We start from the raw sequence: 23861 nt of genomic DNA, 5'->3' as shown, positions 1-23861 counted from the left end.
GACAGAAAAGTTCTCCAAGTCCCCACTGGACCCAGGAAGTCCAGCTGGCTTCACCTCTCAGGACTACAGGTGCATGAAAAACTTACTGGACTTAAATGTGTATTTCTTCATGTCTCTATTCCTCTGGATCCACCCCCATCCCCAAGTTAGATTCCAGTTCTCTCTTTCCAGTATACACACAGCACTTTATACATACTGGGCACTGAATCTATGTTGGGCAGCTTATCACTTTTTACAGTTACCCCTAATTTTCATGAGTGCCTCTCCCACTTTTAAAGTAGTAGCCTTCGGCAAATAAAATCTTCCTCTTGAGAATCTCACGTTATAAACCCTCTCCAGGTGCAGAGCCCTGGCCCCAATTAATTGCACCATTGCCAGAGGTAATAAAAGAGATGAACTCACAGGAATCCAACTTGTGAGGAATATATTTTCTTCTTCATAAACCTGCCTAAGTTCTATACTTGATTTTACGTTAATTTTTCTTGTCCGGAGTGTGTGTGTTTGTTTTCACTATACTTAACTAACCTCTTGAAGGAACAGAACCCTCCCTATCACATCTGAGCTCATTCATGCTACTCTACCTCTTTCTCTCCTATTCAGTCCTCAAAACCTGGCTCAATAACTTCTCTCCCCAGCAAACGTTCCCTTGATGATCCCTGCTCTTCCCATCTTTGACCCCTTTCCCACATGATTGACAGTCCAGCTTAGCATCCTGCTATAAAGCACCTTATTCTCTCCTTCTCTGTGCCCTATAAGAAGCCCTTAATTCTATGTGCCTTGTTCACTCATTTATTCCCCCTGGAACTGATGAACCTAAAGCAGCAGTTGTCAAACTTCAGCATAAATCTGAATCACCTGCAGAGTTTGTAAAACACCATCCATGGTTTCCAATTCTGTTAGTCTGGGCGATGCCCCAAAATCTGCAATTCTAACAAATCCCCAGAGAATTAGGGTGCTCCTTGTCTGGGGACCAACTTAGAGAACAACTGACCTAAACTACTCCTTCCCCAACTAGGTGGAAAGCATCTCTGGAGTCTGGAACTCATAATTATTTTGTATTTCACAAAGCTGGGCAGAGAGTAGGTGTTGGGGGATTCGTGGCCTTTTTGTCCAGTTCCCACATGCCAGTGTGATGGAGCTTCCCTTTACCTATAGCACAGTCCACTGTAGGTACTGCCACTGTGGGAGCCACTCTTTATCAGTCCTGCATGTATATGACTCCCAGGCAGTACCATCTGATTGAAGCAGGGCAGAGGGAAGCACATCTCATAAACTCCATGAAATGCAGCAGCAATTAATCTCATAGGACAAGAAACTAAGTCTTAGGTAGAACAGTCTCCTTTGATAAATATAGGTCCTTTACACCTCAAGACTGGCTCATGCTTTAGTTATAATGAAGCTAGTTGAGTTATAATAAAGCTCACCGGGGACTGGGCCCAGTGGCTCAGGCCTGTATTCCCAACGCTTTGGAAGGCACAGAGAATCACTTGAGCCCAGGAGTTCAAGACCAGCCTAGGCAACATAGTGGGACCCCATCTCTGCAAAAATACACTAAAATTAGCCAGGCTCAGTGGCATGTGCCTATGGTCCCAGCTATTTGGGAAGCTGACACGGGAAGACCACTTGAGCTCAGCAGGTCAAGGCGGAAGTGAGCCATGTTCCCACCAGAGCAAAAAAGCAAACAATTTTTACTTTTTAAAAAACTCCCTTAAGATTCCTGTTTTGGCACATTCTCCCATATGCCTCTGATCCACCGTGCACAACATGAACAGGCAGCCAATAGTTTACACAGGCACCTCAGCATACACCTGTCATCAGTTCACGGGGATCCAACTGTTTCCTTCAAGAGTAATTAAGCAACACCATCAGGAGGACAACAGAGGTTGATAAAGTGCCTAAAACTTCCCTAAGAAATGTTTAGAGGACTGCTGAAGATGGAAGACCAACTGTGCTTTTGCAGCACTTAGTCATACCTTCGTATTAAAGTCAGTAAAATTGAATTTGACCATTTCTCTGGCTCATTTCCTCGGGCCTGTTTTGGAAATGGGAAGAAAGGGTGAGGAAGTGGCAAAAATCCAAATCCCAAGAAAGCTTCCTTGACTTGAATCAAAAATTCCATTTCTACTGGAAAAGGAAAACCCATCAACACTGCTTGAGTTTATTTGATGTGTTGCACAATTCCCTTCCGTTCAAAAGTCATTTCCATCACAAGCCACTTAATCAAGTACAAAAGGTGCCCTTACTGGGTCCCACTGTACCATTTCCACAAAACTCAAGCACACCCAAGCTCTCTGCTTCTGTCCTTGGTGAGATCTGCCCCTGTTGGCAGACTGGTTGTTCCAAGGAAAACTAAGGCGAGGGGCACTTTTTCCCTACTCAGCAAAAATTCAGAATCTACTTACTAAACACAATCAAATTTTACAAGGCACTCAAGTGATAACCCCCAAGCAGAGAGCCCATGAGGCGATAAATATCTTATAAACACAAAGGTCACAGACCCAGGTGTTTATGAGCATAGAAGATGTTTATGGCTATCCACTCAGCTAGAAATTTGCTTTCAACCTTACTCTCTCTTTTTTATCACCAGCCACATTATTATTATTCTCCAATTATTTTTGGAAAACACAAAGCAAAGAGGACTATAAAAGAGCTTTATGAGACTGCTGAGCCAAATCAGTATGCCAGAAACAAATCAATGCTTCGGAGAGTTCTGAATACAATTACAGACAAACAATAGTCCAATGTATCTGGTAATCTCCCTCCAAACCATTATTGCGTAGATTAAAAGATTACAGATATTCCTCTTTGCTCCTCAATATTAATAGTGATATAAAGCACATTTAATAAACCCGAACTGCCACAGCCCTAAAGTTGGATTATGGGTCTGGTTCTTCATAAACTGACATGTACATGCAGACTCCGGTTTAATAATATATAATCTCGGGTCAATCAAAATCTACCCTCACCATCTCTCTATTTATTATCATTTTTGCCACAACCTGCACCCAATCAGTTGCTGTCCTAAAACTCTCTTGGCTGGCAGCTGCACAAAAATCTGCACAGCATCAGCATAACAAGTGACAGGTCTCCCCATCAATTACAACTCTGAGGGAAAGACGGCTTCAGCGGGGACATAACCCCACAGTCACACACCACCTTAGTTTCTGACGGACCATCAGATCAGAAAGGAAGCTGTCATCAATGGAGAAAAGGAACCCAGCTCCTCATTAGCCAGGGTTTTCTTTTCTTCTCTTTTTTCAACATACATCAAGGAATAATCATGGGCCAACTCAACTCTGACAGCTCCTTATGTAAATGGCATTTAAATGCAGGCAAACAGCTCACAAACAAAGGGGCTGCAGCTAGGTTGCAGCTCACAGACTCACTCAGACCTAGCATCCATGCTGTGGGTCTCTCTAGGTTTTATCTCCCACCAAATCAGCAAAAAACATTACCATAAACACAAAGATATTACTAGGTAGCTTTGCAGAGGGTGGGGATAAGCTGTGTGCATCCTGTTGGGGTCCAGAGGCAGGTTCTCACACAGGAGGGGACAGCACCTGCCTCCTGGACCACCCACATCCCCAGGCAGGGCTGTCCCGCCACCCAAGGCAGGCCATGGTTTAAATATCATAACTCCACCTCTGCCCAGCTCTCCACGCTTCTGCTACTCATAATCCAAATCATCATTTCTTTCAGGTCCAACTCAAGGCCTACTTCCCCCACAAAGTCCCCTCCTCAGCAACCCACAGGAAGCCACTCACATCTGATATCCTGTGGTGCTCACACAGAACACTGCACAACAGAACCTTGGAATCTATTTTGTCTTGAACAGTCTTCCAACTGTTAAATATAGGTCTTATAATCCCAAATGACCACTAAGGTTCCTTTAGCCAGACATACTCTCCTTCTCTTCCTTCCTCAAAGAGGTTATACACGAAGTACCCATAAAACCCCTGCACATTAAATACTGCCTTCAGCAAGGAATGAGTAAGACAAGAATGTGACCAAATGGGGGTAGAGGCAACAAGGGTGAGCTGCTAGAGAGCCGAGTTCTTGGCAATTGAAAACACAGCTGTTCATCCTTCAAGCTTCCCCAGCATCCTGCTTATATCTTAGCAATCCCTTTACTATGCAATTGTCAGTTTTCTATTTTCATATTTGCATCAGAACAAGCGATCCTCAACAGCACTGCTGTCACTGGTGTGGAGTCCCTGTACCACTGAGTGAGTCCATGATGAAGAATGGCAAACATTTATGGAGTATTTGCTATGTCCAGAGCACTGTTTAAAGGACTCCACAACAGCCTTACTAGATAGGTACCATTACTATCTTCATTTTGCTGATGAAAGAACTGAGGTTCCCAGAGGTAACAGAGGTCACAAAGCTAGTGAGCAGATACTGGGACCCAGCTGTCTGGCTTCAAAGCCCATGCCATCAAGAACTTGCTGAACGAATGAGTGAATGACATACTTTGAGCAGGTAAGTAGCTGCAGTATAAAGGAGCACGAAGAGCAGTAGATTTGGAATCATATGTCCCAGCCTAGAATCTTGGCTCTGTCAATTACTGGAAAGACTTTGGCTAACTCATAACCTCTCTGGCCCTCATATCTACAAAAAGAATGTGGATAATAAAACCCATCTTGTAATTTTGATGTAAAGAGCAAACATGAATGAAAGCTCTTGGTAAACTGTAAAGTACTCTATAGTTATCAGTCAACTGGGTCAAAAGTCAGTCCTTTGTAAGGATGCAAGATATTAGTACCATGAAACTTCTGAGACTAGACAGGATGGAGCAAGAAGGTGCAGCAGACAGCAGCTGTGAATGCTGTGCGCGGGACCGAAGAGCATACCTACAGTTTGGAGAAGCAACCTGTGTGAAGCCAACCTTCGTTTCCAGCCCTCAACCAACAAGATTCCGCATGTGTTTCAGCTCCGTCCTAGACAAAAATCTGATCTTAGCCAGAATAACTGAGTTTAACACATAAAAGAAAATACTAACCCCAACTGATTCATTTTGCTAATATTCTTCCGTCTGGGGAGAACAGAATGTAAGTCAATATTTTAATTTCAAGGGGCTGGCTCCTTCCCTTTTAGAAATCATCAGGAAATAAAGCTTTGAGATGTCAGAAAGGTTTAGATCCAAGAAGCCTGTCTCCCACGGGGAAAGCTTGCCCCCATAGTTAACAGCTTTAATCAGAAACTCAGGCCCTGCATACACAAACCTAGGCATCATTTCTATTACACCTTCTACAGTACTTTGATTTCAGAGGCAAAAGGCTTGGCCTGTATTCCCTCTAGCAAACTGTGTAGCAGATGACATGACCTTTCTTGGCTAGATTCATACTGACAGTCACCCAAGTCCAAACACAAATTACTGCTTCCAACAGGAAGTCATCTAATGATACAGGCCTCTTAGAGTAAACAGCGTGAAGTAGTCAAAGATGGTTCTGTTGTATCACACCATTAATACGTAGAACATATGCGCAGCTGAAATGTGTAGGTCATTATGTTAAGTTTCATTGAAGCATTTAAAAAGTAGTCACGCCTGTAATCCCAGCACTTTGGGAGGCCAAGGCAGGTGGATCACGAGGTCAAGAGATCGAGACCAGCCTGGCCAACATGGTAAAACCCCGTCTCTACTAAAAATACAAAAATTAGCTGGGCGTGGTGGCACACGCCTGTAGTCTCAGCTACTTGGGAGGCTGAGGCAGGACAATCACTTGAACCCGGGAGGCGGAGGTTGCAGTGAGCTGAGATCATGCCACTGCACTCCAGCCTGGCGACAGAGTGAGACTCCGTCTCAAAAAAAAAGTAGTCATAAAGAGGCCTGGAGAAGATGCAGAACAACAGAGCATTTCCTCCAATGTACCAAAAGCTACCTGTCCAGATCTTGTTTCTTTCAAAGATCTATCATTCCAAAGGTAACTTTAAGACTGTTGTTTCCAATACCTCAATCCTTTCAACCTGACAACTTTTGAACTTATGAAACTCCCTCTTAAGGATATATATATATATCTCTCCTTATTAAGTCCAAGGAAGAAAACCCCCAATTTCAATAAAAGAAGTGTTAGATTATGTGCAAGCTGCAAGGTAAAGGGAAATACACCAATTCCCTTTCAGAAAATATATCCATTTTCTAGCTATGGAGCAAGGCACATCAGCTACACAGATACGATATGAAAGTCTTTGATGCCTTATCACAGTTTGGGCTACTATTTTATTATTCTACAAGGTAGCAACTTAAAACCAAGTCAGAAGGCTAGCTGTAAATATCTTCATGGCAAAGCTAGGGTAATTTACAACTGAGGCATCACTATTTTAAAAAATAAATTTTAACTGAAAAATAATTGGCTTCTCTCTCCATCTCTAAATGGGGACCTCGCTCAAGAAAAGAATGCCTATCATTCTTGAAAAAAGGAACTGCTGCCTTTCATTAAGATGCCATGAATGCTTTTCTGTTGGCCACAACACTGTCAAGGGCGGAGCATTCTTGGCAAACCCTGCAGCATAAAGAGGTCAGCCCTCCTCTGCAAGCACCCAGCCCCCAGACATCTCCAGCGTGCACGCTCCACTCGCCTATGCCGCTGGGCACACACTGTGCACACACAAAGTTCCTGCAGATTTTTCCAGGTGCCAATTCAGCCCCCAAGTGCACATTCACTGTGCAGGCTGAAAGCAGGGCTGCAGGTGACAAAGGGAACACAGCTCCTATTCTTCGGAGTCCTATTCAGTACACTGGGTTAGAGCGGCTCCAGACTGTGCAGGGCTCTCTGCTTCAGAGGCCCTCGCCCGGGTGGCCTGGCTGGGAACTGGCCACTGGTACAGCGGGAGGAGCCCATACACACAATGGGTCCACGTCACACAGACACCCTGCCAGCCACAGACTTTTCTCTCCTGCCTGGCTCTACCATGTCCACAAAGTGCTTTTGTGAATACAGCTCCAATCTCTGGCTGACAATCTATATTTTGTCTCAGTCTCATTTTCTCACTCCAAACTGCCTGATCAGAAACCCAGGGGAACTAGTGGGGCAGAAGCATCGCCATTTCCCATAAGGAACATAGGAAAACAAATGACGTGGTTCAGCTTTTCACAAAATTTGTATACTATTTACAAGGTAAGCCAGTGCAGCTTAAAATGTGTGGTGGCAAGAAAATGTTAAAGCAACAAAAAGTACAACTCCCTAAAACTGCAGAACCTTTAAGCCAGAAATTTACAATGGGTTTTTCTTGGCAAGGAGAGCCTCAATGGAATAATGGTGAAATTGTACTTATTCTGAGGATGTAAACTGAAATACCACACTTGCTGGCAAGGCCCAAAGTTCCAATTGCCCTGGGCTCACTTGCCATTTTCATAAATGCAGTCCCTGTTGAACCACAAGCAAAATTGTGAACCACCCCTACCTCGGCTGCTGATTTCTCCCTTTTTCTGTTTACCAAAATCCCTATGTGCCCACAGAGCTACCCTAGTTCACACCCAGAGTCTAAGTCTGATGATTAAAAGCAGGAAGCCTTGGGTATTTATTAAGGCCTGCCATACGCCAAGCACAGGGCTAGGTGCTTTAACTATAATCACAACTACTTGCTGGTACTTGAGAATTACATACAAGATTCAAACCATTTTCAGACACTCCCCTTCTTCCATATAACATGATTTCACAAGCAGGAAGTAGGATTTGTGAGAACTAATATTTAGGAAGCCTCCCAATATGTGTACAAGACTCACTGCCAAGCACTTTGCAGTCATTATCTGACTTACTCTTCACAACGATTCTGAGAGATAGACATAATCTCATTTAACTAGTAGAGAAACCTAGCTTAGAGAGGTTAAATAATTTTCCCAACATCAGCCATCTATCTAATGGGGGGCAGGCAAACCCAGCAGTGCCCAACTGCTCCAACTCCAGAGCCACTGTCCTTCTAAACCACACTCTCTTTTTCCAAATGTGCTAGAATCTCTGGGCAATGCTTATTCACAATTCCAACACAGACTTCCTAAGTGCTTGCCATATTCCAGGCATTGCTCCAGCAATAGAAATACAGGTGGACAGGACCTCCCCAGCAAGGTGACACTTAGGGGCCTGAAAGAAGTGGGAGTATGAACCATGTGTTTATATCTGGGACCAAATGTTCCAGGCTAAGAGAACAATAATGCAAAAGACTCTGAGTTGGGAAATGCTTGGCCAGCTTCAAGAACAGCAAGCAAGCTGAAAGGTCAGAGAGGGTTAATCTAAGGGGATAGCAGGAGATGAGGTGAGAGATAGCAGGAGATGAGGTGAGAGATAGCAGGAGATGAGGTGAGAGATAGCAGGCACTAGACCGTGCAGTGCCTTGTAGGCTACGGTAAGTAAGGTCTTTGAATTGCATTCTTAGTAAAATGGGAGGCACTCTGGAGGATTTTGAACTGAGGAGTGATATGATCTAAAGTACATTTTAAAAGGGCCACTCTGGTTGCTGAGTGAAGAACACTCTGCAGGGAGGCAAAGTAGGAGCAAAGAGGTCAGGTGGGAGGCTACTGAGGCAGTCCAGGTGAAATATGATGGCAGCTCAGACCAGGGTAGTGGCAACAGAGGTGCTGAGAAATGGCTGGGTTCTGTTCAGTGTCATTCAGCCCTCAGTGCTTGTTAACTAATACTGACAAAAGTAGGCAATATTTCAAAGTCATTCCTACTCTTACCTCAAAAGAACCTAAATCTGGAGCCCTCAAGTTAAAAGAAAAAAAAGCCAGATAGAGACTTAAATGACCAGCAATAAACAAAATACAGTTGAAAGTTGTAGCCCACAGCAACGGACGCACCAAGGGCATCCCTGAGCCAATGAAGATCCAGCATTCAGAATAATAGGACATGTTTAGGTAAAGTGTGGCAGAGCAATAAATTTCACGGCATCACCTTCTGGGTGACATTTTCTGCCCTCCAGGTACTGCCACCATCTTTGGCACCTCTAGTGCCCAAATTTATCATGCAGTGTAATCTATATAGCATCAAGCCTGGTAGGAGCTGGGAGGAACCCTTGTATTTGTGCTGTATGGAAAATCTAACTCCCTACTCCCATCTTGCCAATAGCAAGAAGTGTTCTTAAACATATTATCAGTTGTTTTTTGCTGGTGTCTTTTTTTTCTCCTCCCAGAAATACCCTAATTATGACGCTGGAGAGTTGGGGAAAGATGGCTTTTATGTGGTTTTTATCTCCCAAACACAGTATTGTCATGGGTTTATTTATTTGTGTTTTTACAGTAACACGATGCTCTCCTATAATTGAGACTATGATGGAGAGGGTTGGCATGTGTTTTCCACAAGATTAAAGGCAATCTCTGTTTTCAAAACCACTATTGCTTCTTGGAAAACTCCCTTCCTATGCTAAACTAAATCCAGTAAGCCAAAATTCTACATTCACCTGGTCTGCATTACAGCCTTGCAAACAGAACTAGGAGAGGCAATTTCATTCATGCATTGATTCAAGCAGTATTTACTAAACCCCTACTGCACTAGGCACTGTGGGGGTGGGGAAATACAGCATAAAATAAAACACAGTCTTTGCCCTCCAGGGGCTCTGAATCCAGAGGGAAAACACACAGAAATGACTATGTTACAAGGCAGACTGTGATAAGAGCTATAATAGAAGTAAAACAACATGAATTGGGGGAACAGGGAATGAACGATGGCTCCCACCTGGTGAGGAGGGTTGGTTTGCGGAAAAGCTTGATGGAACAGGACTTTCAAGTCCCATGGACCCGGGAAAGGTATCACTTATTGCAGGTACAGCAAAGTCTATACAGAAGAAAGGAAAAGCTAAGGTGTAATAAACTAAAAATCACGTGAAGGGCCTTGAGTCTGGAGGATAATTATTATGGATGGGAGGCGGAGCATGAAGGTAATGAATAGAAATAAGATCAGAAAGGGAGGCCTGGATCTAGTCCGTAGAGGCTCCTTCTTGACTGAAGATTTTGGATTCAGATATTCAGGGTACACTGGGGAACTATTTCAGGCGTCCAAGTAGGAAAAGACAAGACTGTCCCGTATCGATCACATGCCAGACCTTTGCTAGGTACCCACACATTCATCTTAAACCTCATAGTGATGCAATATGGTGACCACAGAGAGCCCTAGATCACAGAGAAGAAAACCTTTTGAGTGTTAGGACAAGTTTTAATCTGTGCTAGATTTCAAACTATGCTTCCTGATTCCATATGTCCACCAGCAGTACTCTTCCCATAAGGCCCTTCAGATTCCTCTTTTATGAAGGTAACCCAGTCAACAGCATGTAGAGTGGTGCAGAGTAAAAACACTCTGGCCAAGGAACCCCCAGGAAAGGTGAGATCTTCTCAAATGAGAGACACACAAGGAATGAGGGCAAAGATTAGAGACACTGGCAGCATTCATGATCTTCTTTATCCTCCTGGCAACCTCCATTTCTAGGGGGATGTATGCTTCAGCATCTGTTGTGTGTAAACACAAAAATGTTGCTTTCAAAAAAATGTTGAATATGCTGTAAACGTAGAATTAGGGGTATAATATTGTCATTTTATTTCACATTATGTTTTCTAGTCTTTAAAAAGCTCTCAAAAACAATATCTGATGAACCAATTTTACAGATGAACTAATAAAAGGCGCAAAGTGTGACTTACTCAACGTCAGAATGTCAGTTTCTTCCGAATCCTAGTCCATTTTTCCCTGCCCCAAAACGAATGACATTTTTAGTCATATTCAAATGAAAGAAAGATCACATGGAAACACACAATGGTTTTTACATCTATGCTCCTCCTATCAACTTTCTCTCTCTTTCCCTCAAAACCCTAGTTCTCTACCCACACCAATGCCGTCCCCACTCCTATATCAAACTCTGAATGTCAGACTGAGAAGTTCCAACGATCAAAAAAAAACTGAGGCTCCCGGAGACAAGGATCTTTTTTTTTTTTCAATTAAACAACTACTATGTGCCAAGGGCTTTCCATACATCAATACAGCAATAGCAATATTTACTCAGTCTTAATTATGGGCCAGGCACTGTGCTAAACATTTTAAATGTGATCACAGTTAATTCTTATGAGAATCCTGTGAGGCTGGTGGTTTATTTTTGTATACGAAGAATCTGAGGCTCAGAAACATCCAGTAATTTACCCAAGACTCTACAATTATTAAGTCATAGAGTTGGGTTTTGAATCAAAGCCTTATGAGCTCTGAGGCTGGCACTCTTAGCCGCTGTTATAAAGGTGGGAAGGACAAGAAAGGTGGGCATGGTGGGAGGCACGAGGAGTAGAGAGTGCCTGGATGCTGGAACGTGTGTGGAGAAGCTGGAAGAGGGAAGCAGAGTCACACGGTCAGATTCTTAGGTCATGCTGGGAAGTGTGGGCTTTATCTGGATGCTGAACATCAACCAGAACATTTAAAGGTAAATGACCTGGTCAACTGTGTATATTTTAGGAAAAGTCACTCTGGTTTTGATGTAGAGAATTGATTTTATTGGGGCAGAGGCAAACCTGAAGGCAGACAGAGGGATCAGGAGGTTTCGTGTTATTCTAACAAATAGCCGAGGACAGTATAAACCAGAGTGCTTCCGGGGTGTTCAATAAATATTTGTTAATTGTGGTATCGATTGGTTACAAGCAGAACAATCTGTTGTACCTATTGGGGCATGTCAGCTCCATCACACAGTCATTCCAGTATGTGATCACGGACTCTGGGTACAATGCTCTCTTGTTCTGAGATGGCAGCCAGGATTGTGTTACTCCCTCTCTAGGGTTTTATCCCCTAAATGTGTGCTTCTGTTACTTGTGGAATTTCAGGTAAAATGTGAGCCCCCAGGTTCTGAGCATGGGTATCTGTCTTTTGATTGGGGTGGGAAGGGAATTGGGTAGATGAGTGGTACAAACATTTGAAGAGAAGTATGTATTTCCATAACATATTTCCTCCGTTCTTAAGCAACCAATTGCATTCCTTGTAGGCATGGATTCAGATGCCTAAGAGTTAATGTGAATGGGAAGGTAAGAAAATTATGTCTATGATCGGCCGGGTGTGGTGGCTCACACCTGTAATCCCAGCACTTTGGGAGGCCGAGGCAGGCAGATCACGAGGTCAGGAGATAAAGACCATCCTGGCTAACACAGTGAAACCCTGTCTCTACTAAAAAAAAAATACAAAAAATTAGCCAGGCGTGGTGGCGAGTGCCTGTAGCCCCAGCTACTGGGGAGGCTGAGGCAGGAGAATGGTGTGAACCTGGGAGGCGGAACTTGCAGTGAGCTGAGATCACGCCACTGTACTCCAGCCTGGGCGATGGAGCGAGACTCCGTCTCAAAAAAAAAAAAAAAAGTTAATTATGTCTATGATGGGGAAGGAAGCCTGATTCCCCATCAAAAGTCTCAGGAGGTTAGCTGAGGTACACTAAGATAAGATAGGTATGATGTCACACAGAGCCAGAAGTCTGTCATTTAACATCAAAAGGGTGTGATGTCCAGGTTAGAAGGGCTCCAGAAGGCAAATGATTGTTCTTTGCAAACTCCTGGTTCTGTACCCCTCATGTCTCCTAACAAAGTATGCAGCTGTAGGAGCCAATGAGCCAAAGACCATCATCAGATGGTGCCTGGCTCACCCTGGATCTTGAGACAAAAACCTCAGAATCCCTTTTGGCTTGCCCTGCCCAGACATATACTTCATTCTTTCTAATCAGGACCTACAGCTCCTGCTTGGACTATATGCACTGAGAGCAGCTGACCAGATACCACAGGCTACATTAGAGTGGGGCTCATCTGCCTGAATGAGCAACAGAAAAAAAGCTAAGGGCCCATCCAGAAAAAATGCAGTCTGAGCAGAGTGTACTATATTACCTAGTATATGATTTAGTGCCTAAGCACAAACCTGAAAAAAAAATTTTTTTTTAGTTCCAAGTGACCTCATCCAAAAACCTTAAGTATTTAGAATACTAAATATGTGAAAAACATCTGGCCTTTTAAATAAACTGGTATAGTGCCATGATAGCATTCATTTACTTCCAGATACCCAGTTGTCCTTTATTTTAAGGACATAAAATCATTTGGGATAAAAATCATTTGGGAGAATCTTAAAAATGAAAATTACTATACCCAGAGAGTTTGATTTAGTAGGTGTGGAGTCAGGCCTACTATGGTGGTTAAAATACGTCCCCAATTTAATGCTCTTCCCTTCAAAAGTGTGGCCTTGGCCGGGGTGCAGTGGCTCACACCTGTAATCCCCACTTTGGGAGGCAGAGGCGGGCAGATTACCTGAGGTCAGGAGTTCAAGATGAGTCTGAACAACATGGTAAAACTCCGTCTCTACTAAAAATACAAAAATTAGCCGGGCATGGTAGTGCACGCCTGTAGTCCCAGCTACTCAGGATCCGGAGGCTGAGGTAGGAGAATTGCTTGAAACTGGGAGATTGCGCCACTGCACTCCAGCCTGGGCAACAGAGCAAGGCTCCATTTCAAGAAAAAAAAAAAAAGCTTGGGCCTAATTCTCCTCCCCTTGAGTGCAGGCTGCCCTTAATGACCTGCTTCTGACTAACAGAATGTGGCAGAAGTGACAGTGTCTGACTTGCAAGATTAGGTCATTTTTCTCTCTCTTGAATCAGTCACTCTGGTAAAACCAGCTGTCATGTTAAGAAGTCCATGTGGTGAGAAACCAAGGCCTCCTGCCAAAACCCGTATGAATGAGCCATCTTAGAAGTAGACTCTCCAGCTCCGGTCAAACATTCAGATGATGGTGGCCCCAGACAACATTTCAGCTGCAGATCCAGGAAACTAAACATTAAAAGAGCAAGCTGGCCACACTTGCTACACAGGTTTAATATTTCCAGCTAAAAAAAATTTACACTAAGAATTTAAATGCAAAAAGAACAGGTCTCTAAGGAAGAGCAATGACCTCTTTTCCTGGGACCAAATCTGATGAACAGTCTCACAAGTACCTTTACTCCTGGAATTTCAAAAGAGAAGTCAAGCAAGAACTACCCAGATAAGTCACTCAGAAATTCCTGACCCACATAAACTAAGATAGTAAAAGTTGGCTGTTTTAAGATGGTGAGTTTTGTGGTAATTTTGTACCCCATACATAACTAATACACCTAACAATTCAGAATTTTACCCCATATGTAACTAATCCACTCAACAAATCTCGATCTTGGTGACATGTAGTAAAAAATAAATACCCACAGTGATACAATCCAATGTTTCCAATTTGGCATGATATTCTTTGTTTAAAGGAGGAAAAACGACTGGAAACAAAATTAGATTGTGCTCATCTTATTCAAACTCATTAGGCTTAAGATTCATTTCATTTCCATGATACTGTTGTGCAACCACAACCCCATTTAAGTTTTAGGGAGGCAACATGAGGTCCAGGAAACTAAACATTAAAAGAGCAAACTGACCACACTTGTTACACATGTTTAAAATTTCCAGCTAAAAAAAAATTTACACTCAGATTTTAAATGCGAAAGAACAGGTCTCTAAGGAAGAGCAACAACCTCTTTTCCCATGACCAAATCTGATGAAGAGTCCAACAAGTACCTTTACTCCTGGAAAAAGCTCATCCCTGACAATTCTTTAACTTGGAATCACAAGAAAGAAGGGGACTATGGAAGAGAAACAGTAGAGTGTGATGGCTAAAGGCAAGGCTCTGGAATGAAAATGCTAGGGATTAAATCCCATTTGCTAGCTGTGTGGCCTTGGCCAGACTGCTTACTTTCTCTCTCTGCCTCAATTTCATGAACTAGCAAATGAGGGTAACAGAGTCTAGCTCATCAAAAAAATTAGCCAGGCGTGGTAGTGCACGCCTGCAGTCCCAGCTACTTGGGAGGCTGAGATGTGGGAAAATTACCTAAACCTGGGAAATCGAGGCTACAGTAAGCCGTGATGGCACCGCTGCACTCCAGCCTGGACAGTGGAGTGAGACTGTCTCAAAAAAGCCACGAAAAACAAATACACAAACAGAGTGTAGCTCATCAGACTCTGTAAGAAGTAGACAGTTCAACAAGTATAATGCCCTTAGAATAATGCCTCATACATCAACCCTTAGAATAATGCCTCATACATCAAAGCACTCAACAAACATAAGCTATTATCATATTTCATTTCTACATTATCTCCTACTAAATCTTTACCTAGATACACTAAGTAAAAAAAATTGAGTTTTGTCTTCATATCTTTCTCTTGTCTTTCTTCTGTGGTTGTGACGCTGGTTTAAAAAAAAAGACCTTGGCTGGGCATGGTGGCTCCCATCTGTAATCCCAGCACTTTGGGACGTGGAGGTAGGAAGACCGCTTGAGACCAGCCTGGGCAACATAGCAAGACCAAGACCGTGTCTCTACCAAAAGTTACAAAATTAGCCAGGTGTGGTGTCACGTGCCTATAGTCCCAGCTACTCAGGAGGCTGAGGTGGGGGAATCGTGTGAGCCTAGGAGTTTGAGGATGTAGTTGAGCTATGAGCGCGCCACTGCACTCCAGTCTCGGCAACAGAGTAAGACCCTGTCTCAAAAACAAGAAACAAAAAACAAAAAAACAAAAATTAAACAATTAAAAATAAAAAAGGACCTTGGTATGAGATTCAGTCAGGAGAAAGAAAACTTTCTGTCACTGCTGCCAAAATACTATCATCCAATATTAACTTATTGCTCACTGGGGACATCACAATATACATCTTCATAGAGAAATAAAGGTTGGTTCTGCTTCCTATGCTTGACTCAGGGAGAAAGCGTTCCTTGATACTGCATAATTTTTAGAACTCCCAGCCTCAGGAGAACTGATCGGCGTTGCTTGGTTCCTTCTGTACACAGATTTGCAAAAATATTCCATATGAATTTGCATTTTCCCTGTCTTTTTCCTATTCTTTGTTCCTTCATATTTTCTTGTCTGCACAATTTGGTTCTTTTTTACAGTCACATTCTATTCCTGTACCATCCTACCCAGATCATTTACTTTATTCAGGATATGAAGCCTCTTTCATTCTTCATTGGAATTTTTTTCTTCTGAGCAACAAATGTAAAAAAAAGTCTGCCTCTGCGTATTATCTGTCTCCTCTTTCTGACTATCCTCCCCCATGGCAGTTTGTCTAACGTAAAAACATTTCTCACAAGGAAATTTCTGGGCAGGGGGCAGAGGTAAAGGGTGACTTCAAAAATGCCAACACTGAGCAAAGCACTTGCCACAAATGTAATGCTGGTGTATTTTAAAAGCCTTGCCATGCAACCTCACAGTATCTTTGCAGATTTATCTCCTGTTATCAAGGCTGCTACTTAAGTCAACAAGGCATTGGGCTGAGACTATAAACACTGCCACAGTGGCACAGTCCATCCTCACATCAGCACTCTGCATCTCACAATCAACTGCACCAAATAAGAGTTTAAAGGAAGATATAACTGTCCTCTCTCATATAAAAGTTAAAATATCAACTGTTACAAGCTCAAGAGACTAAAAGGAAAGCAACGTCTGTCTGTGTAGTGATTCTTAAAGTTGGGTATAATCACAGGAGGGCTTGTTAAGACACAGATTGCTGGCTTCCTCCTCAAAGGTTTCTGATTCAGGAAGTCATGGTAGAGCCTTGGAAATCTGCACTGCAAACAAGTTCCCAGATGATGATGATATTGCTGCTTCGAAGACCACACTTCAAGAACCACTATTCTGGTAAAGAAGTAAAATCCAGAGACGCTACAAATCGAGACAAGAAATGTGATAACAAAAATCTGCACGATTCTCGACAACAACTCAGGTCTGTCACCATCCATGTAACTGTGGGGTTCATGATCCTACATTTTGGCTGTCAACAGGAATAAAACTAATAGATCAGGAGAACGATAAAGTCTGGGCTAGTAAGTATATTTAGGTCTTCACTGGAGGCACTATAGGATTAACTATCATGGCAGCTCTTTACTGACTCTTAGAAAGTAGAGACTAAGGTGACACTTCAAATCCACCCTAAACTCAGCATTTCAGAGTTGAGTCAGGAACCAAGTGAGGTAAACCTCTGACATGCTATAGGAGCCACTAATGAACTTAAATTCAACATCAAAGGTATGAGAAGTTTCACACAGTGAGGACTGAAAGCTCTGTGTGCCCACTGGGGGATACCTGCAACACTACCATGCTTTGTGAAAATGCCATTGGAGTAAACTACAGATGTGTATGTGACCACATATGCGTGTTATGGTTTCACACCCACTCCCCCAGCAACACTCCCATCTCTTCCCTCCTGTCTTCCTCCTATCTGTCACTGCTGCTCAAATACTATCAGCCAATATTAACTTATTGCTCACCAGGGACATCACAATCTACATTTTCTCAGGGAAATAAAGGTTGGTTCTGGAAATACAGGTTGTTTAGTATGGTGTCAATGGAAAATGAAAAAAAATTTTCTTTGAGACAGAGTCTCACTGTCACCCAGGCTACAGTGCTGTGGTGCAAACAATGATCATTGCAGCCGCAACCACAGAGGCTCAAATGATTCTCCCATCTCAGCCTCCTGAGTAGCTGGAACCACAGGTGCCTGGAACCACGCCTGGCTAATTTGTTTGTTTATTTTGTAGAGACAGTATCTTGTCATGTTGTCCAGGCTGGTCTGAAACTCATAGAATCAAGCAATCCTCCTGCCTTGGCCTCCCAAAGTGCTGGGATTACAGGCAAAAGCCACCATGCCTGGCCTAGAAAATGAAATTTAAAGAGTTCTGAAAAATGTTAAGCCCCAAAGAGAAGAGCATGTGCCACTGTTAGAGGCCTCCCCGGGAACAGGTGGGAACAGTTGAGTTTAATTAGCTTATAGCTGGTACTGACTGTATGGGAAGGCAGGGATTTGTTTTTTGACTGCAAGTCTTCAGGTTATATTTTCTATAACTATTAACAACTACAAGGACCTTTTTTTTCCCAAAGATGGTACCATTTGTATGCAAGGACTTTTATTTGGTGCATACAGGAAACAGAGGAGAGAAACCAAGATGGTAAGGATTTCCAGCAAAGCAATCCAACATCATTATAGAGAAGCAAACCCAGTGAGTTTTGTTATATTAGTGGGCATCGGTGGCTTCTAGATGGCCCCCACAGGCACATGCACAGTCCCCAGAAAGTGACATGTGACAAGTGACAGCATTTATTCAAGAGTTATCTCTAATTGGTGCACTTCAGAGCTGATCATCAAAGAGAAAGGAGTGCATGGTACATCAGCAGTCTGAATTACAGTATTCCAAGTAAAGCAATTCCTTCAGGAAGACCATGAAATGCAGGTATTTATAATTCTGCTGAGACACTGATCTGATTATTGCCCATTGTGGGAGGAGCTAAAAACCACCCAGTCCAGTAACAACAGCTGAACTTGGGTTTGTCATTCTCTTTTATTAAGCATACACAAACTGTCATGTGAACAACTAAATTTTTGAGGAAATGACCTCCAAATGAGGGGGAAAGTGTCAATGAAATTTGAAACAGCAATTAACTTATGGTGTTTCTGCCATGAACAGTCAACACACAATTCTCTGAAGAACTGTCAATATGAACAAAACCAGTATTCTGTACAAAGATCTTCACAATGGAAGATTTAAGAATTCACAAAGAATTCATCCCTTACTAACTGTACTGTTCCCTTGGGCTCTCCAGCAGCATACTAAGGCCAAGTCCTAAGGAGCATTAAACCCAAAGCATAGATGGGTAATCCAGAAAAACAAAACACTGAAAAGCAAGATGTTGGTTTACTTACCCCAAAAAGTCAGGTGCTTTGACCAACAGCAATCAATGATGGTTATAGCACAGGCACTATGAGCCAGTACTCTAAGGTTCAGAAAGAACCTAAAGTTCCTCTCCAGTTGGAGAGACAAGACTGCTGCACAAATAAGCAATTACAGAAGATAACATTTCATTACGTAATGAAATGAGTTCACAGTCAATGTTACAGGACAACAGATAAGGAAGCCATCAAGCAGACAGAAGTAGACAGAAAAGTCCTTCCTTATCAATCAGAGTAAGTTATCAGGTCCCCATGCAGGGGACACTGTGATAAGACTGTATAAACTACTTAAATGAGAAATATACTCTGCCCTGAAGGAATAACAAGATCTGAGAGAGGTGGTTCCACCACAAACTAGAGCTTAGAAAATAACAAAACACAAATTCTGACCCATGAAAAGGAAAAGACAGGCTCTTTCCGTAGGGCCTTTTCCATAAAACTAAGTTGGCAAGAAGAAACATATGCGCTGCCCTTAACATACGTCTTCAGGCTAAGATTTAGTCAGGGAAACTATCCAAAGACAGGAAACATTTGCAGATTCTGATCAAACAGGCCACTGAAAGGCCAACCTGCTGGTCTGGCCAACGTAATAAACATGAGGGATGAGGAGCACATTCCAAAGAGCTAGGCACACTGTCCTACCTCACTTCTCCCAAATACCCACCTGGCTTACTTCCTCACCCGCTTTTAGGTAATTACTCAAGAGTTGCCTTCTCAGTGACTCCTCTCCTGGCCACTGAATCTAAAATTGCATGCCCCACCACCACAACAGCACACATCACATCATTTCCTGGCCCCTTTCCTCCTTCATAGCACTTACCAGCTTCTAATACTCTAGATATTAGACGTTTCTTTATTGACATTCCCTTCCACTAAAATGCATGTTCCATTGAGTCAGAGATTGTTGTCTGTTTTGTTCACTGTTGTATCTTGAGCACCTAGAACAGTGCCTGACATATATTAAACAATCAACAAAACTGTTGAATGAATGAATGAACAAATGCATGTTTGTACTGATACCTGTGGGAAGTTTTAAGATAGTACATAATGTAGTAAACACTTCAATGGAAAGTAATGTCTTTTATTACACATACACATAAATATATTTATGTATATATACACCACATATATATACCTATATATACCTTATATTTATATTCATTTATATACCATATATAGGTATAAATATTTTATATATAGGTATATCTTATTTTTATATATATATATATATATATATGTATATATGGTATATCAATAAGACCATCAAGGTAGAGTTTTATTTGCAGAAAGGTTTGCCCAGTTTTAGGTCCATCAGCAGGCACATAAAAGGTTTTTAATTGTATCAACTTCCATCTCCTTTCTGTTTATTTTTAATCATTCTTTCTCATAGAACCTAGCAGCTAAATCTAGCCATGTTAATTACCAATGCTGAAACCGGCAACTAGATCCCTGCCAATCACCCCATTAATTAACATATTGTTTTATTATGCACTTATTCAGTCAAAAAATGTTTATTGATAACCTGCTATGTCCCATACCTTATGCCTAGCAATGAGGAAATGGTGAGAAAGAATCCTTATCCTAGCAGAACAGACAGTCCAGGGGATAACAGTAAGTATGAACGAAAAACTGTAGTAAGTTATTCTAGGGGAAATGAGGGGACCACAGAAGCATTCAGCAGGAATACCTATCCTAGTTTAGGAAAGGTGAAAGAAGTGTTATTTATGTAGAATTATCTAAAAGATATATAAGAATTAGCCAGGTAAAAAGATGAGGGGGTAAGAAGTACTCCAGATAGAAGGAATGTAAATAAATGGGAGGGCTCGGAAAGAAAAACACAGCCCTCTTCAGGAACAGTGCAGGGAGGGGCTGGGGAAAAAGGCAAGATCTATTTGACCCTGGAGAGGTGGGCAGGGACCTAGTCACATGTGGCCTTCTGACTCATAGTACTTGTCAAGAGCTTCTATGCCTCCAAGGCTAGCTGCTATCAAGGGAGCAGAGATAAATCAAACTCTGCCAGAATTCTTGACCTTTGGCATACTCACTGCCAGAGACACTTTCTGAAAGCCAATAAACTATGGCTAGTGGAAAGTGAGCATTTCTTAAAAATATCAAACCAGAGTAAGTACTGTGGGCAGAGGTAACTTCACAATGTCACCCCAATAGTATGCCAGATGTTAGGAGGGCTTATCATACCAAAGGCAGGAAAAGACACCAAAAAAAAGGACTGCTTTGGACTTCTACACCAGGGATGTATCTGTTGATCCCAGAAATAATCATAAGTATTACCCATTTCTACCAGCTCAACCGCTTCCCCTGTTTTCCCTACTGTCCTAATTTCTAGTCATTCTGCTTTGATTTTCTTGTTTAACCTTAATTATCACATGTTCTCAAATAGCCTGCACTCTTGCTACATGGAGATTTGAGTAGGGGCTTTCCTAAAGCTGATCCTGGAACAGATAACCCTGATACCCACAAGGCAGCTGGGAATACATTGACCTGGAATGAATAGTCAGAAACAAATTTCCTGTTACATATTTATCTGACTTACACTGGTTTTATTCGAATGTTTCAGAGAGTATATGCTTAATAACCAGGATACTGATCTATCCTTACATACATACGGTTACTGACACATGAGTTATTACAAATAATAACCCTTAAATCTATTTTGGTAAATGCTGATTATCAGCTAGTTCTTCATTATCTTTAGAGTTTAAGAATGAAAAAAAAGTCATTTATAGGGAATTTTTTAGATAGTAGGAACTGCCCAGGTAAAAAGGTGAGGGGGTTGGGCATACTCCAGACAAAAGGAACACACACAAATGGGAAAAGCTCAGAAATAAAAACACAGCCCCTCAAGGAACAGCGCCAGGAGGGAGCGGGGAGAGCTTAGATTTCTAATGAGGAAAAAAAGACTGAGGCACAATAGCAAATATTTGGATTTACAAATCAAAAAACCACATAGAGAATGCCAAGGAGTTTTGAGAAATTCCATGTATGATTATGCAGGTTACAGTCCCTCATATGTAACTCACATGAAAACTGCCCATCTGATTTTCCAAAGTGCTAACTGTATCACTGTAGATTTAACAGTAACCGCTGAGCAATTTCTGAGATGTCAGTATAAGAAGTCCCATGCTCATGAACCCATGAATGACACTTCCCTGCCTGTCTAAAATACTGGTTCCCCAAACTGGCTGGACCTCAGAGGCACCTGGAGACTTGCCTCCAGTTTAAAATGGAGACTTTGCTGGGCATTGTGACTGTGGTCCCAGATATTCAGAAGGTAGAGGTGGGAGGACTATGAGCTGAGGAGTTCAAAATCAGCCTGGGCAACAGACCCCATGTCTATTGGTAAAAACATAAAAATGAAGACAACGTAGACTCCCAGGTTCCACCAGGAGGCATTCTCATTCAGTGAATCTGGGTTGAGATTCCAAAATTCGTATTTTTAATAAGTGCCACAGGAGATTCTAAAGCTGGTGGTATAGACTTAACTCCACCGCTTTCTGGATCAGTGGTCCTCAAAACAAGTTCACCCTGGATCCAGGGAAGGCATAAACTGATCCACTGTGGTTGAGGGAAAAAAAATACCATCCTTACATATAATTTTTTTCTCTCTAGCTTTATTGAGGGGTGTGTATGTGTGTACTTATATACACACTTTTTTTTTTTAGACTAGGTTTCGCTCTGTTGCCCAGGCTGGAATGCAGTGGTGCCATTACAGCTCACTGCAGCCTCGAACTCCTGAGCTCAAGCAGTCCACCCACCTCAGCCTCCCAAGTAGCTGGGACTACAGGCGTGCACCATCACACCCAGCTAAAATTTTAATTTTTTGTAGAGATGGGATCCCACTATGTTGTCCAGGCTGATCTCGAACTTCTGGCCACAAGCAGTCCTCCCACCTTGGCCTTCCAAAGTGCTAGGATTACAGGAGTGAGCCACCACACCCAGCTATTTTTAATTGTTTGGGCAACTTCCGTACTATTTTCCGTAATACCAATAATAATTTATATCCCCACTAATGGTGCACAAGACTTCCCTTTTCTCCACATTTTTAACTTACATATATTTTATAACTTCATTTATGAGTACAGTATGTAAACATATTGACAATGCATAATCAAATTCTCTTTCTAGAAAACATATATAATAAAAAAAAATTAGGGGCCACAGTTAGGAGTACTTTTGCCTAGAAATAAAACTGAATACTCCAGCGTCGCAGGGGAAAGGAAAGGCATATGGAACTGAAAGAATAATACCCTGAAGAGGGGGTAATGCAACGTTTACCAAACACACTGAAGGGAAAGGCAAATCGCAAGAAGAGCCCCAGTCGTGTCCCAGCCTTAGAGAAAATCACTTGGGGTATCATCTTTCTCATGTGTAAAATGAGTAAACGGGTGATCCACATGTTCTCTTAAGTTCCTCCCAGCACAAACACACTACAGTTTATAAAGCACTGATGAAGAGGAACCATGAGTGAGGTAACGAAGGGTGGTACATGCTATTCCTCACAAGCTCGAAATAGATCAACAAAGTCTGGAAAATGCCTGTCATGCAGACAGAAGCCCATCACTAGAATCATAAAACATTAGAGCTTTGATAGCTTCAGGACCCCCACACTTCATGGATTAAAAAAAAAAGCTCACACTGGAGACTTGTTCTGACCAAGAAGTCCCAGGTGCCCAGTAGCATAGCCAAGTTATCTGATCCCCAGAGTGTGATGCTCTCACTATACAAGTCTCCTTCCTTTCTGAAGTAAAGAGACTTTCTAAGACGCCAAAGGCCCAGCATTCTGAAGATAAAAAATAAGGTCCATTCATTGTTCTCAAATATGATTTATGTTTGTAACCTTTACAAGAAGGAAAAAAAATGTTTTGGGATTTGTTTTATCTCCCTGTTTCTTTTTTTAAAATCTGAGAAACTGGTGAAGACATAACCTTATAGTGTTAGAAAAGAAAATTTAAGAGCATCTTAAATAAGGAAGCCCATTGTGGCTCTCAATGATGCTGCCAAGAGCCCATATGAGAGCAGGGGTCTTCTGGAACACTACAAATTCCCAGTGGCCTCCAAGCGCAGGCCCTTCCTTTCTATTCACAAGACCCAGAGACAGGCAAGGTCAATTTCCCTTCTCATTTTCCT

General features: G+C 42.2%; 1 protein-coding gene and 1 long non-coding RNA gene across 15 annotated transcripts in view; one reads left to right on the top strand and one right to left on the bottom strand.

The window, feature by feature from the left end:
* AUTS2 (activator of transcription and developmental regulator AUTS2) overlaps nt 1-23861 on the bottom strand; it is a 1193046-nt gene that overhangs the window by 972760 nt on the left and 196425 nt on the right. The gene's annotated exons all lie outside the window — the stretch shown is intronic.
* The window catches only part of LOC129040497 (uncharacterized), a 57512-nt gene continuing 44841 nt past the window's right edge, over nt 11191-23861 (top strand). Inside the window, exon 1 of the long non-coding RNA XR_008503654.1 lies at nt 11191-11391. This is a non-coding gene — a long non-coding RNA (uncharacterized LOC129040497). The remainder of the gene's footprint in view (nt 11392-23861) is intronic.

Source organism: Pongo pygmaeus, chromosome 6, assembly GCF_028885625.2.
Source record: "Pongo pygmaeus isolate AG05252 chromosome 6, NHGRI_mPonPyg2-v2.0_pri, whole genome shotgun sequence".
Classification (NCBI taxonomy): Eukaryota; Metazoa; Chordata; class Mammalia; order Primates; family Hominidae; genus Pongo; species Pongo pygmaeus.
This window is presented reverse-complemented; position numbering and strand designations above follow the sequence as displayed.